Source organism: Labeo rohita, chromosome 22, assembly GCF_022985175.1.
Source record: "Labeo rohita strain BAU-BD-2019 chromosome 22, IGBB_LRoh.1.0, whole genome shotgun sequence".
Lineage (NCBI taxonomy): Eukaryota > Metazoa > Chordata > Actinopteri > Cypriniformes > Cyprinidae > Labeo > Labeo rohita.
In genome coordinates, this window is record NC_066890.1 from 35,668,003 (window position 1) to 35,681,840 (window position 13,838).

Genomic DNA, 13,838 nt, shown 5'->3' on the forward strand with positions numbered 1-13,838 from the left:
AACAAGGTAATCAATGTCTTCAGGATTACTAAGGCTGGCCGCACACTAGATGATTTTCAAATCTTAACCACTTTTAAAACCATGGGAGACCACAAACATGAATACAGTTTTAACTGATTTTTAGCCTTATAATCCTTTGCACTCGCACACTAGACGATTCAACCAGATCACGAGACCACACACTTCCCTGATGGTTCCAATTCAACCCATTGTAAGGGTTCCGGCAGTAGTGGGCACTCATGCAACATAATCCATGACGTACATCCACATAAATGAGACGGAGGGAAGTTTGCGAGTACAGTTATCAAGTGTGTGGTCTTGTGATCTGGTCGAATCATCTAGTGTGCATGTTCAGAAGATTATGAAGCTAAAAATTGATTGAAATTGTCTTCATGTCTGTGGTCTCCTATGGTTTTAAAATCGGTTAAGATTTGAAAATCTTCTAGTGTGTGGCCAGCCTAAGGCTATAGGCAACCCCTGACCTACTGTAGATTAACCACCAGATTATCACAAGCAAGTACCACTCGCATTGTCTCAGTGAAGCTTCTGAAATAAAATTGATATCTAATGCACACCTTCATTCAAAAGTTTGGGGTAAGTAAGATAATTTTAGAATAATTTCTGAAGGATCATGAAGCACTGAAGACTGAAGTAATGGCTGCTGAAAAATTCAACTAGAACTACATTTTAAAACATATGCAAGATATTTTAAATTGTAAGAATATTGGTGAACACAAGAGAGTTCTCTCAAAAAATAACAGAAATCTTACAAACCCCAAACTTTTGAATGGTGGTGTGCATGAAACATTGCTGGGGAGTTCATTAAGTTTTGAAGGAACAACGTCTGCGCAATAAAATTTTCATCTGGGCTCAGATATTGGGAAATAGTAGCAGAGATTCTCAATCAGACAGTTTCCTTCAGACAGCTCCTGAAGGAATTACCTTATTACTGGGATGTTCATGTGCCCCATTCTGAAGCGAACCAATAACATCCCTCACGGAAATCACGGTTCCTTTCACGTTAGAATGAAATTTATTTAGTCTCTCCAAATAAGTCTGAATCCATCCCAGTCAGAAGTGAGCCATATATGACATAAATGAGAAGCGACGGACTTCGTTTCAAGCCAGTCTGTAGCGAGCACATGCCTTTCTGATAGAGCAAATCCATTTCAATTCTATTGAAAGTATCAAAAGAATAGATATGTGTTCATTTCATACTCCACTCGAGAGCTCAAAGTAATCTGGGCTTAGCGAGTCCCTCTCATGAGAAGCACAAGAGGGAGGGCGAAGAGGATAGAAACTGTTCAAACAAAGTGAAGTGGATGAGACATTAAATTAGAAATGTTCTATTTGGCGGCCTGGCGGATTCCGACTGACATGAGTGCGAAAAGGGCTTTACATAATCGTGAAACAAAAGGTGAAAGACTGGCATGGCTTTAGCTAGTTGTTTCACTCCGGAATCCGTGTTGGCTGCCATAATGAAGACGTCCTCTGTGACATTGTTCGGCCACAGCGTTGCTAAAGGAGAAGAGGTTGAGTGGCCGCTACTTGAAAAGCCATTTTGGCTTTGATATGTCACGGCCATATAAGGTTCTGTAGGATAAGCAGTTCCCTTCGCAAATTGCACAACAGAGAGAGAAAGTACTTGCAGAGGACTTTGTTCAGTGGAGCGTTGCCGCTAGGGCACTAGGTTATGAAGTTTAATATTTTTGGCAGCCGTTCAAAGAGAATAACACAAGAAAAGACGGATGCTAGGCCACTACTTCCAGGCACTACGCAATCTTCAGTACTTTTCTGAATGTCACAGGGAAGAGTGTGCGGTGCAGTGCACAAAGTGTGGTGTTTTCATTCCTGTGTGGGCGTTAGTTATTATGAGGGGGTCAACATTTGGCAGGTTTGACTAGCATGGCCCTGTTAGCTATTAGCTGCTGAAACAAAGCCATGTTCACACCATGTCATAATTCTGAGATGACAAAACGTGACATTCTACTCAAGCTGAATAATATGTTTCTATGGCAAGACTATCAATGCCAAAGCTCTCATGTTCTCTTGAAACTTGGAATGTTCTGAGAATTATGACTTGGACCAGTGACAGCTGTACCACATGACCGCCACCAGGAACAACAAGAACAACAAGAAAAATGGAGAAGGTGCCAGTAGATAGACTTTTATTTTATTGTTGTGAACCGAGATTCTCCTTCCCTTTAACTTCAAAAATAGCCTTGTGGGCAGCGCATCGACATGAACGTCATTGCTCTTCGGGCGCCCCTTTTTCGAGCCCTGGCTCGCAGACCCTTCCCGATCCCTTCCCCCCTCTCTCTCTCTCTCCAACTTCGCTTCCTGTCTAAATACTGTCCTATCAAATAAAGGGCAAAAATGCCAAAAAATAAAAAAAGTTAAAACACCAGCGCAAGAGTGAGCTTCCTCTTTTCTCGACATTCATACTGTTGCAGCTGTTGTTATAGTAACAAAAGACGTCCTCGGCTGCAATGCTGCCAGATTTTTTTTTTACTAAAAAAGCGCCTTTGTCAACTTTTTCTTGTCAAAAAAGATGCCAAGTGTGAACATAGCCTAAATAATCAAATTACACTTCAAATGAATTATTCCAATGATCGTTTGCTTTTAGTTAGTTATTTGATGCTATAAAAACGGGGTGTGGTGTGGTGTCATGATTGGGTTTGCAGAAGTCTGCGGGACTTTGACACCGCAACTCAAGCTCACGATAACTACTCCAAATAAATGAGCACCATGGAGACTCCAGCTCCAAATGACGTAATTTTCGTCATGAGATGGTTTTGGCTTCACTTTTCTGGCTTCACTTTTTTTTTTATGTCTATATGTGACCCTGGGCCATAAAACCAGTCTCAAATAGCATGAGTATATTTGTAGCAATAACCAAAAATACATTGTATGGGTCAAAATTATTGATTTTTCTTTTCTGCCAAAAATCATTAGAATATTAAGTAAAGATCATGTTCTATGAAGATATTTAGTAAATTTCCTACTGTAAATATATCAAAACTTAATTTTTGATTAGTAATATGCATTGCTAAGAACTTTCTTTGGACAACTTTTAAAGGCGATTTTCTCAATATTTTGATTTATTTATTTTCTTGCACCCTCAGATTCCAGATTTTTAAATAGTTGTATTTTGGTCAAATATTGTCCTATCCTAACAAACCATACATCAATGGAAAGCTTTTTTCAGATCTCAATTTCAAATTGAACCTTATGACTGGTTTTGTGGTCCAGGGTCACATATGTTGAAAAAAAAAAAACTGAAATCAGCCTAAGCTGGTTGGCTGGTTTTAGCTGGTCTTCCAGCCTGGTTATAACTAGTTTTAAAGTGGTTTTGACCACTTCTTTAGCTGGTCAGGATGAGACCAGCTGAATACCAACTTGGTTCGGCTGGAAGACCTGCTTGACCAGGTTAAACTAATGATGTCCAGCTTAAACCAGCTTAGACAAGCCATCCAGCATAGACTGGTTTTGGCTGCTTTTTTCAGCAGGGAGATGCTAAAACCAATTTTTAATAGGTATTTTAATCATTGCCTTCTTAGAAATGATAGAATCGCTATACCATGTATTATTAATCAAGAAAGGATGTTAATGTGTTTTAAGTCAAATAAATTACAGGTACATGTAAACTAGAAACCACCTAGAAACCCTAACAACACATGTAACCCTCAAATGTTCTGGCTCTACATTTTTACTACAATAATGGTCTTGTTTTACTATTAAATATATTTATTTATACCTGGTAGAAAATGTACAACACAGCTCTTGCCATGAAAATAACCTCAGCTGCCGACTACTTACCTGCCTACCTTTTTTTTTTCATAAAAAAAAAAATATTGTTTAGTACTTAATTATTTTATTTATTCATTTAAATTATGCATTATATATCACATTAAAACTAAAAATGGTCAAATAAACATTTGCATATTTTCAGTTAGCCTTTATTTAAAGGCCAATTCACACCGCAAAGACAAATGCCAGCAAACACGTGTTAACAAAGTAACAGCTTAGCTTGCTGACTTAGCATAGCACTGCTACTTCCAACCTGAACTCATGACGAATACTTACCTGTGGGAACTTTTCACAAGGTGTGAAATACATGGCCATTAGGGGTGTAACTGTCATGAATCTGGCCGGTGACCTTCGGTCCACTCACCACCAGATGTTGCCCTCTCACTCCATTTACATTCACATTACTCTGACTGTTGCACCACACCCCGGACTACGTTCCCCATCAGCCATTGCACTGATCATCTGCATCCAATCAGAGACTCTATTTAAGCCCTGGACTTCCTCTCACTATTCGCCAAGTATTGTATTGGTTTAGCAGTCGTACGGAGCCTTCCTGAGTTATCTAGTCTTGTTTCTATGCCTTGTTATTTTCGTCTTGTCTGAGTGACGCTAAAAGAGTGTTCGTTTTTTTCCCCAGAACAGATGAACGTACATATGGTACGTTTTAAGTGACATTGGTTTTATACGTGCCACCACATTTCTGACTTGAAATGTACATTGAGTGCCGCTCTAATGCTCCGTGATGTTTTAAAATAGCGTACCATCTGCACTACACCTACCCAACAGTATAAACAAAAGCGAATGTGACGTAAAAATGCAATCGCAAGTATGCCAGTTTAGCTTGTTTTTCGAACGGTCATCTTTCAGTTCTTTCATCATAAGTCTTGTTTTTCACAGGATTCGTACCCAAGGATTCCACATCCTAAATCTGATTCCGGCTGAGCTACCGAGCTAGCTTGTTACGTCCAGTGTTATGCCTATTTTCAACCCCCTGCCAAATGTTTACCTCCTATCATTGAAAACATTAACCCCACCACCCACACCTAACCCTAAACCTACCAATACTAGGGGGGTAGTGATCTGGCGGAGGTCAGAACTCGGTACAAGCGCTCGCTGTTTTCCTGTCTCTAGTGTTTATTTTTGTTGGAAACTGCAGTAATACGTACGTTTTGGTTCGTATTTTGCATCTTTCCAACAGGTATGTTTTCGTCATGAGATCAGGTAGACTACTTCTCTTACTAATTAAAATATTAAATCTTGATAACCTTCTGTTTTTGATCAGTCACTGAAGATCCACCATCTGGATCCTAAAAGCAAATCTTCACTGGTGTTCATTTAAAATTAGCAATATTTTCAGTCAAAGTAATTTTTTAATAGTTTTACCAGCCTGATTATTTTTCAAGAGCTTCTTTCATAATACTATATAATACTCAAAGCACGACTAACATTAAGTTAAAGGTGCTTTAAAGTAAAGGAAAGGAATGAACAAAAGTAAGACAATGTAGATAAAGGAGACTGGAGTTTTAATGAATACCTTTGTTGTTCTTTTGAAATTTAAAGTAGGTCCCATCCCTCGTTCCTCAACTTGATGAAGAAAACAGCCTGCCACGCTCAGAGCTGAGGCGGAGCGATCCGTCTTCATCGTACCACAGAGGAACGGATTCCTCTACGGGGAAATTGCTAATTGCAGTTAAACTTTTTCACGAAAGTACCGTCTCGGCGAACAATCAGTCGTTCTGCCGCAGACAATGGAGACAAATCAAGGAAAATTCAACCTACATAAAACAATTAACCATCCAAACATCAGCCCGGTGCACAGAGGGGATTGTCTTCTGTAATGAATGCTCGACTTGAGGTAAAAGGTGAATAAGTCTCGAAAGTTTCACCTTTTTGAACTTCTTTGCTTCTGAATAGAAACTTGACGACTTGATTCTTTTGACTTACGAATTTCATAAATTCTGGTCCATATTGCAGGTAATTCTGACCAAGGACTGTCCACTTAAACAGTAAGTGATCGTCTGGTTGACATTTAAAGTGGACTCGGACACGCAAATAATAAGTTTGTTTGGTTTTTGTTTTTTTGAGTGCTTGGGTATCAGAGTTTGTGTGTGTGTGCATATGTTGTTGAGTAAGCGTGCTCCACACTCCGCAGTTTATCAAATCACACCTTCAAGGTCACTATTACAGCACAGCCTCTCTCTCTTCTTCTTCCTCTCTCTCTTTCCATTTCCTCTGGAGCATTTTTCAGTTGTGCTCTGTTTTCTCAATGAGATAACGTGCCGTTTTCCCTAGCTGTCTCCGCAGCTTTAAATGCATGACTACCCATTCCAATCTCCCTATAGGGGGAACAGAATGAGTCTACTTTACTTCAGTGGGGTCTGCCGCAGGCCGGCGAACCTCTCCAGGGGACAGTGGGTTTAAACACGACGCATCCCACAAGCCTCAGCTGGAGAGCAGATTTCACAAATCATCATATCAGTTAAAAGCAAAAAAAATATGTGTAATCATGATACACTGTCATTTTTCATTACACGCAGAGTGACAGATATATCCACATGACGCACATGCCCTGATTCTCATGAATCAAATGTGTTTGCCTGCCTTTTGTTTTTTTAAAAGGCCAGCATTTCGAATTGAAAATTAATTTGAGATAATCACTAGAATGTTTTTGTAACAAAATGTATCATTTAATTTTATATTACCAAATGTATGACATTAAATTATCATTAAAATAATGAAATATCACTTTAACAGTATAAACTGATATTAGGGCCATCAGTTCATTAAAAAATTATATTTAATTATATTAGTGCCATCAGCTGATTAAAAATATTTGATTAATCATCAGATGAATTACATTAATTGCATAATTTTATCACATTATTTTTATTATATTTATTAAGTCATGAAAGTCCTCTTTATAGATACAGTTGAAGTCAAAAGTTTACATACACCTTGCAGAATCTGCAAAATGTGAATTATTTTACCAAAATAAGAGGGATCATACAAAATGCATGTTTATTTAGTTCTGACCTGAATAAGATATTTCACATATGATGTTTACATATAATCCACAAGAGAAAATAATAGTTGAATTTATAAAAATGACCCCGTTCAAAAGTTTACATACACTTGTTACTTAATACTGTGTTGTTACTGTTCCTGAGTGATCCACAGCTGTGTTTTTTTGTTTAGTGATAGTTGTTCATGAGTCCCTTGTTTGTCGTGAACAGTTAAACTGTCTGCTGTTCTTCGAAAAAATCCTTCAGGTCCCACAAATTCTTGGTTTTCCAGCATTTTTTGTGTATTTGAACCCTTTTCAACAATGACTGTATGATTTTAAGATCCATGTTTTCACACTGAGGACAACTGAGAGACTCATATGCAACATGGTACAAACACTCAATGCTTCAGAAGGAAAACGATGCATTAAGAGTCAGGGGGTGAAAACTTTTGAATGGAATGAAGATGTGTACTACGTGTTTTTCCTAAATATCATATTTTTTTCCTTTAGTGCTGCCCTTCAGAAGCTACAGAAGATACTTACATGTTTCCCACAAGACAAAATAAGTTAAACTTACCCTGAACTTCAAATTCAAAATGTATGATTTTTCCTTCTGGAGCATCAGTGAGAATTTGAACCTTCTGTAATAGTTGCATATGAGTCCCTCAGTTGTCCTCAGTGTGAAAATGTGGATCTCAAAATCATACAGTCATTGTTGGAAAGGGTTCAAATGCACAAAAATGCTGGAAAATCAAAGACCTGAAGGTCTTTTCTGAAGAACAGCAGGCAGTGTTCAGGACAAACAAGGGACTCGTGAACAACTTATGAACACTAAACAAAAAACAGCTGTGGATCATTCAGGTAACAACACAAGAATCAAGTGTATGTAAACTTTTGAACGGGGTTGTTTTTCAACAATTATTTTCTCTTGTGGACTATATGGCTTACTCAGGTCTGTACTAAATAAACAATAGCATGCACTTTGTAAGATCCCTCTTATTTTGGTTAAAGTAATTAACATTTTGCAGATTCTGCAAGGTGTATGTAAACTTTTGACTTCAACTGTAGATTATGATTCATGATTTTTCACTATGATGATCTGCCAAAATGAAAAGAAAAAGTTTTGGATGTTTAAAAAAATGAAGGTAGGTCCTAACAGTATAGCTGGAAACAGAAGAACAAATGAAAAATATAAGATTGTGATTTTGGAGACACAATTTGACATGATAATAAGAATCTTATTAATATCATATTTTTGTTGTGTATTAATAATGTTTTCTGGCTGTCAACATTACGTATAAAATGAGGTATGAAATATCAGGAGGTAAAAGAAAGTTGAAGTCGTATAGGGGATTTTGTACCTTTCGTATTGATTTTTCACATAGCGAATATGTGCGTGTGGCATTTGAGTGCTAATGCACCTGAGCCCTTGAAACAGGATGCATGATAAAAATAATCCTCTGTGGAGCCAGCAATGCTAATCAATACACTTCCAGGCTTGGCTGCTAACATTAGCTTGGAAGGCTAAAGTGGCTAGATCTTAGAGATTAAATTCATTGGTTTCGACTGGGACTTGTTTTGCCTTTGCTTGCATTTGTGTGTAATCAAACGGACAGGTAGTCCCAGTCGACTCATTTAGTTCTGTTGTTGTTGTAGTTTAAGTGTGTTCTAGGCTATTTGTTCATTTATGTGTGTGAGCGTGTGTGCGCACATGTTGCCATTTTCTGCTCATTATCTCAAAGGGCTGCTGGGAAAGATTCACCTGAGTCTCTCACGACCTCTTTGCCATTTTTGTTGTTGTAAATGGAGAGAAAACACAGCCCCTGATCAGGCTATCAGTGTTCCTCGGAGCATGAGAAAGCCAACATAATGAATGATCAAAGGAACAAGCTAACTTGCTAATGCAGGAGCGGTAGGCTGTACAGGGTTCATTGCAACAATTTTGGCTGCACATACAAACAGTAAAATTTAAGCTGTTTTAGATTGGTGATGTGTGTGTCTTAATTTTAAACTATGTTCTCCTATTCCAGCTTAATATGCAAAGACTGCTAGAAGTAGAGGAGTCTCTAAGCTGTTTGTAGTTAATAGACAATTTGCTGACAGGAAAACTGACAGGAAGTGATGTGATTTGATCAGATTTGATCAGTAATGTCAGAGACATGAACGGATCATTTTTGGGGAGTTGAATCTTTTCAATGAATCACCCTGTTGAAGAAAAAACAGCATATGCTGGTTAGGTAAGTTTTTATGCTGGGATGCTAGTTTTAGCTGGTCCTTGATCCTTAGCTGGTTTAAGCTGGTCCTGGACCAGCACATGACCAGCTAAGGACCAGCATAAACCAGCATCCCAGCATCAAAACCTACCATACCAGCATATGCTGGTTTTTTCAACAGGGATTTAAGCCAGTTTCCAAAACTGGTCTGACTCTGAACAATTCACAAATCTGACTGAATCAGTCAATGATTTTTTGAGTCAATACCTGTGACAATAAATCATAAATATGTCATTGCTTTCCGTCTAATCCTTAGAGTAGATATGACTGTAAGTTATACATTTCATACGAAAAAAAAAAGCTAGTGTAATATTTTCTTGTGTTAGTTTAATCAAAGCTGGTGATTACTGAGATGTTTAGAGATTAATGTTTGATTCTGAAAGCTGGCAAGAGCTAATGGCTAATGCTAACGGTGTTGTGCAATTGTTGCTAATAGACTATTTGCTGACAGGAATGCTAACAGGATGTGGGGGAAGGACGAAACCACCCAAAACTGATTTAAGCACTTATCTACCTATCCAATATAGCCTTCCAACTTTTGTTTATTAGTATGATATTTCTGTAGTAATGTCAGAGTCATGAACAAATCATTTTTGGGAGTCGAATCTTTTCAATGAATCATTTGAGCCGCTTTCCAAAACTGAACAATTAATTGATTTTCAAATCAAAAACCGATTCATGAATCCAAGAACTGCATCTTTCATGCGTCAGATTCACAGTTACCCAAAAACCAAGGATTTGACTGGTGGGCTAAACAGCATTTGCTTTATTAGCCAAGTAGCAGAAATGCTCAAACAAAACATTGGAAATATGTTAATGAGTTGACTGTATGACAGTTTTAAGATAAATACATCATTTTCCATCTAACACATGCTAACGCTGCTGCTGCAAGCTGTGCTGTTTGTTGCTAACAGACTATTTGCTGACAGGAAAACTGACAGGAAGTGATGTGGAGGAATGAGAAAAAGACCTAAAACCGATTTGAGCGCTAGTTACCTATCCAATAGGGATGGGACGATAGATTGATCAATCATGGATCGATTCTAAGATCTTCCGAATCGTCAATCCCTTTGGAATCGATTCCAAGCTTAGATTTTAACAGCAGATGGTGCTCTAATCTAGTTTTTATCCGCACACTTAAACTCTCACAAAGAGTACTTGTGCGTTCCACTGAGTCATGTAATTTCACCTTGGATCAGAATGCTTTTATGGCACGAGATTAATGTAAACACAGCCCACTGTGAACACCCTTCTAATTCGCTTCAACCTTTTCGAACTGTATGAAGGTTCAAGTGCATGTAAGGATTTGGAAACAAGCAAAGCATGGTTTCTAAAGCAAGCATTGCCATCTACTGTTCAAAACTAAGCTCAGAATCGATTTGAGAAAGAATTACGATATGTTCGGAAAATCTCAGAATCGATGCTGAATCATTTCTCGAATCGCACTGCAACAATTTATCACCCCATCCCTACTATCCAATATAGCCTTCTAACTGTTGGCTATGGCATTTCTGTAGTAATGTCAGTCATGAATGAATCATTTTTGGGAGTTGAATCTTTTCAATGAATCATTTGAGCCAGTTTCTAAGACTGGTCTGAACGATTCATTCACAGATCTGACTGAATAAGATTTCTGAATCAATAACTGATTTGTGAATCCAAGAACTGCATCTTTCAAACGTCTGATTCACAGTTACCCAAAAACCAAGGATTTGACTGTGGGCTGAACACAGGATTGCCAGGGTTTTCACAACAAAACCCGCCCAATTACCACTCAAAACTAGCCCAAAACTAGCCAATTGCATTTCGAGAGGGGGTTCCCCGGTAAAATTTGGATTCCAGGGGCTAAATATCACATTATCGTGGTCACTTCAACCCGTGGACATGAAAAACAACCCGTGGCAACAGCGTTAAAGTAGCCCAGTTTCACAGGAAACTTGGCAACACTGGCTGAACAGCAAGTTGCTTTATTAGCCAAGTAGAAGAAATGCTAAAAAACTGTAAATATGTTAATCAATTAACTGTATGACTTTCAAGATAAAATACAGAAGGACAAAACAGTATATAATTTAAATGTGAAAAGGCGAAACATGATGAATTTAGTATTGTTTAATGTAAATAAGAATTATATTTAGGATCCTAATGTCCTTTTTTTTAAATGAGCTAAGAGTCAAAACTAATCCATTTGGTGCTGCACAAAAAAAGTATTTTAAGAAACACTAAGTCATTAAAAGCTGTTTTAATTACAATACAGATCGCCTAAAACAATCTGTTAAACCTTTTTTCAACAAGTATAAGCAAATTAAAATTCCCTAATTGAGTCTCACAATGCGCCACAAATCTCTAATTCACATTAACAGAATTTAAGGCTACAGTACGACCTAATTTAGCAGGGAAACTCCCATAAGCATGATATATTGTTGCTGCTATATTTCTGTGGCTCATCTCATTATGAATTCTTATCACCATATGAAGTTTCCATGCACAGTATGAGAGAGTGAGATAAGGTTGGGGTTTAAAATCATTTTAGGCCTGGCCATTGTGATAAAAAATTATAACCTCTCCTCTTATCTTTCAACCGCAAGAGAGGAATCATCTGATGTAAAGGTATGTTTCTGCAAAAAGAAACTACAGAGTGCTGCTTCGTTATTGGCTGAGCTGTTGAGCTGCTTTGCTCTCACTGGTTCACTCAATAAGTGCTTCCCTCTGATTGGCTCACAGGTTGCCCGGGCCCATAGCGACGACTGTTGGGGATTACCAGAAAGCTGCCAGAGCCACTGTTTACATTTGTCAGATACCCTCAGGTTTCTGTTTACCTCAGATGCTATGAATCCCTACAGTTATGTGTCCTTTTTCTTTTTGTATGGCCCGCCGGCTAATATAGAGGGATTTAGCAACGGGAAGTTAAATTACAGCAGGGAAAGGAGGGGTTACGTCTCTCCTGTCCCACCTTATGGTGAGTGACACTTCATATTAGCACATAATGAGGAGTGTGATCATCAAATGATGGGGACAAAAAAGGATTTACGGCTTTAATGACTTCAAAGAAAGAGATATAACTGCTAGGTTTAAGGAGGAAAAAGATCTTTATACATATAAACATACAGAAATATTGATAGTATATAGTGCCCTTCTCTAAAATCCCTGATGAAAAAAAAAATATAGAAACCACAGAATTTCAAATGGTTTTACTGGTTATAATAGCAATTGTAATTGATTGTCTTCTATAGACCAATTTGGAGTAGAGGTCACAGATACATTTTCTGCCATTGTGGTGGAAGAAAAACACTGTTAACAAGTGGAGTGAAATGGGAAAAATCCTGGAATAAGGGATAAAATGTATTGCTGTACCTTTGGATGTCAGAATCAGAATGCAAATTATTCTATAGAACACTGTAAGATTTTTTTTTATAGAAAAATGTCATTTGAAGCCAAATGCAGACCTTTAAACGGACAGACTAATGAATGAAACCTGCTATGATTACTCTACTTTTAAAGCAGAAATTTGAGTTAAACAATATACGTCTACATAATACTCACATATTCAGTTCATAGTGAACATATTGTATTAGTTCTACAGTTACAGCATGACATACTATTTAAAACTTTCATATTTTACATATATCTATTTTATCTCACAATTCTGACTTTTTTTCTCACAAACGCAAGTTTATATCTCGTATTTCGGTCTTTATAACTTAATTTACCTCAACAATAGCAAATTTGTTCATTCTTAGGGGAAAAAAACCAGAAGTGTGGGATATAAACTCAAAAGAGAGTTGATTTTTCTTAACAGAATAAGTAAGATACAATCTTGGAATTGCAGGTACTGCTCACTGCAGAGCCGAATGGCCTCCAGCTCCCCCTCTCTGGATGTCCAGCTCCACCTCTGTGTGAACTAATGGGTGGAGTCAGGTTTAGGATAGGGTAAGGGGTAGGGTTAGGGTGTGGTTAGGTGTCTATCTCCACCCATTACCTCCAGCGAGGGGGAGCTGGAGCTTCAACTCCTCCCATCTGGCTCTGCAGCGAGCACCCTTGTGAGAATAAAGTCAGGATTTTGAAATATAAATTTAATTTGACCTTTTTTTTATTCAGTTAATCCATGGTTTACACTTGAAAACGGTCTTTTTCTGCCACCAGATATAGGCTCCGCCCATAAACATTGTCGTCACTGTTTGCAAACACCGAATTGGTCTATTGGTCGTTTGTTAAAACCACTAAATCATAATGGAATGTCACAAAACACACTAAAGCAAACCATTTTTGGATTTAATGGATAAAAGTTGATGGTTTGTAATATTTGTATTGGTATTTTGTAGTGGAAACCATTCAAATTTCTGTAATGGTTTCTGCTGTTTGTTTGTTTGTTTGTTTCATCAGTGATTACAGGAATGTTTTTTTAGTTTTTCCAGATGTTCCTACAGTGTTTGTTTAATTTTTGTAAACTGTGCTTTGATTAATTTATTAAGAGAATCGTATGTGACATCTAGTGGCGAAAAAAATGTTATGACACTGCTTGATAGAACGTAACCGGAAGCCTGTAAAGATGTGTTTTCTGTGATGTTGGTTTTGAATGCATGTCATTGTTTCCTCTAATCCTTGGTAAATTATATATTTCATAGGAAAAAGCTAGTGTTATTTTCTTGGGTTAGTTTAATAGAGGCTGGTGATTATTGAGGTGTTTAAAGATTAATGTTTGATTCCTGAAAACTGGCACGAGCTAACAGCTAACATGCTAACGATGTGGTGCA